General features: G+C 34.7%; 1 long non-coding RNA gene across 1 annotated transcript; it reads left to right on the top strand.

Moving 5' to 3' along the window:
* Positions 1-433: 433 nt before the first annotated feature.
* Positions 434-3,135, top strand: LOC111711325 (uncharacterized). Its single transcript, XR_002767222.1, has 3 exons — positions 434-539; positions 2,377-2,438; positions 3,072-3,135. It is a non-coding gene; the product is annotated as an uncharacterized LOC111711325 (long non-coding RNA).

Genomic DNA, 3,135 nt, shown 5'->3' with positions numbered 1-3,135 from the left:
ATTACCAAAAATTTGATAAGTTTAAAGTCTACATTTTAAAGTAAATTTAAAATTTTGTTTTGAACAAATAATCGATTGTGCTTGTGCATAATACTGATTTAATAAAATAATATGATATAGTTAGACACCTAGCGTATATATACTAAACTAAACAGAGTCTCACATCCTCTATATTGAATTGATTCTGGCGGGTTTTATACGTCACCGATTCTGCGATTAAAAAATAGTATCGACACCAACCAAACTTTTAATTTCCAAACCAAATGAGAGAATGCCGCTGCATATATTCAATTCAATGTCAATTTGTCAAAACATTTTCAGATTTAACAACGAAAACTTTTTCATTTACATGAAAATAAGATCATTTAGCAGACGTTAAACTTATAAAATGTGTTTTCGAGCCTACAGAAATTTTCGACGATTTGTCTGTTAATGATTGAGATGTACTTGAAATCTGTTTTTAGAAGTACAATGGCCGAATTAGATATACAAACTTGGCCTGAAATCCCAACTATTGCTCACTTTTGCTCCTTATTCAGGTTTCAATATAATTAAGAATTGCAGTTCATGTTTAACATGAATTAATAGTTTACTAATATACGTTTTTGGACCCCCCCCATGCCCCCATCTTTTAATTTATACATGGATTTTGGTATATTCCTAGAGAACGTTTTTTTGGACCGGGACCGGGTCTGTCCTAGTGAACGATTTTTGGACCCCCCCCGAGCCCCCCCCCCTCCTATTAATTTTGTACATGACCATATATTTTTCAGCAAATTTATCATTATTTATTTTTTTGTTAATTAGGGTTAGGTTAGGTTAAGATACTCTCTGGGCCAAGCGCTGCGGCTAGGATGAGCTAGGGGGCCGAGCGCTGCGGCCACGGGTTAGGTTAGTTCACGACCCGCTTATATGTATGCNCCCCCCCCCCCCATCCACCTATTATTTTTGTATATGCAGCATTATAGGGCATATTTGAAGTCATGGGGCCGTAGCGCCCAGCCCCATGGCCGCAGTGCTCAGCCCAGAAATTGTGTTAAGCAAACCTAAACCTGAAACAATATTGAAAAATATTAATTTTGTTTAAATATGGCTTATATAGGTAGTGTACAAAATTGACTGGAGGGTTGGGGGGCGGGGGTCCATAAAACCTTTTCTAGGAAATTACCTATTTTAAGGGTTTTAAGGTCATAGAATTAATTGATTTTAATTAAAATCAGTTAGGTGGACATTAAACAAGTGTAGGGGACATGACTTTATAGAGGAAGGGCCATATTTGGTAAGTAGAAGAACATTATGGAAGTGGAAAAGACAAATTAAGTGGAAAGGACATAACGTAATAATTATAGTGTAGAAGGAATATAAACTAACATCTTATTCTAGAACTGAACCTCTTGACAACCCCTCCACTTGACTTATGTTATGTCCTTTTCCACATATTTTATGTCCTTTTCCACTTAACTTATGTCGCTTCCTTTAGATTTATGTCCCTTCCACTTAATTTATGTCCCTTCCACTAAATTTATGCCACTACTTAATGTATGCCCCTTCCACTTAATTTATATCCCTTCCACTTAATTTACGTCCCTTCCATTTAATTTATGTACCTTCCACTTTTTTTATGTTCTGTCCCTTTCTTATTGACCTTTCCACTAACGATCTACCCTTTTCCACTTAATTGATGCCCCTTCCACTTGCTTTATGTTCCTTACATTTTCTTAAAAGCCTTCCACCAACATTATTTCCTGTTCCACTTATTTCATGTCCTCTGTGCTTACCAGTTGTTCCCTGTACTTCATTTTTGTATATTTTATTTTCCTTTAAGTTCTTTAATCTGTTCATTTCCTGCCCTTCTACATTCTTCACATCAGCACATTTTAATTTCCTTTCAACTTCCACGAAACGTAATATTTTTGGGGGATTTTACTCGTTGTCTCGAGGCATTTTTTTGGTGTAATGGGTGTACGATGTTTATTTTTTGCCCTTTATAATCATAAGCTTTACAGATCTTCTCGTCATTGACGACATTATGGGATTGTTAAACAAAAGAAAGGGATTTACTTGGTAAAAAGTTGTTAATTTATAAAGTAGTAATTATAGTAGTATTTCTTATTACAGAGACACCCAAAGGACTGGAAGAGGGAGACTACATTACCGCAATCCTTTGTATAGTTAATGTTATTATAAAGGAAATCTTTTTATTTGCAGTAGCTTAAAAATCAGCTTATTAGGTGAAATGGGTCTGTGCACACTGCACAAATGCTGTGTTTTATGTGCATTGGAAAAATTAAAACCATAATTTGAGTCCAATAGTCATCTCACTTTAACACAGTTTCAAGGGTTCCACTTAACGTATTTTAATTATTTTGTGTCTAGGGAGGCTTTTGGTCTGCTTGAGTTCGATATGGAGCAGTTAGAAGAGAGTTTACTTCTACTAGGTAATATTCTGGTGCTAAGAAGTCAAAACTTTTCTGTGAACTAACACTAAATTACAACGCGAGATCTTGATATCCACTGTGACAACTTTTAAATTAATGGAACAAGTGTTTGATCCCTTAATTTAAGTTTTCCGGGAACGAGCAGGTCGAAATATTCAATCATAATGCCTTAATTTAATCTTACACAATCACAATTTACATTTATCAAAATATATCTAGAACGTTATCAAAATTAAACACTGTTCATGTTAAAAATGAGCTGAAAACAACTACGTTTTAAAAGGTTAAATTCTCACAAATTCCCCTTCATTATTGCTGTTATATAAATCCTCAAGTCACTTTTAACGATGACCCAGAATTTATAAAATAACCAATTTTTAATATAAAATGCAATCATCGCTTATTTTCATGCTAACATTTTATGAACCATTCAAAAATCAGGAAATTTTTATAATCTCTCTTTTTTCAATAGTTCAGATTAGGGTTTGAGAGTAAAACATTTTTTTGCAGTTTTTGGTTGATTTTTTACCCCTTGGATACGGATCCGTGGATCCGAATATTTTCCAACGGCTCCGGATTCTAAGCACTGCCTTTAACACTTAAAAATTTCTAAACCTTCCCTTCAATGTTTAGGTTCCGAAGAGGAGGAGGAGGGGGGACTTGTCACAAAACTTATTCTAAAACTCTTGCATGGTTG

Source organism: Eurytemora carolleeae, unplaced genomic scaffold, assembly GCF_000591075.1.
Source record: "Eurytemora carolleeae unplaced genomic scaffold, Eaff_2.0 scaffold1042, whole genome shotgun sequence".
NCBI lineage: Eukaryota > Metazoa > Arthropoda > Copepoda > Calanoida > Temoridae > Eurytemora > Eurytemora carolleeae.
The sequence above is the reverse complement of the archived record's forward strand: the minus strand, read 5'-3'. Positions and strand labels throughout refer to the sequence as shown.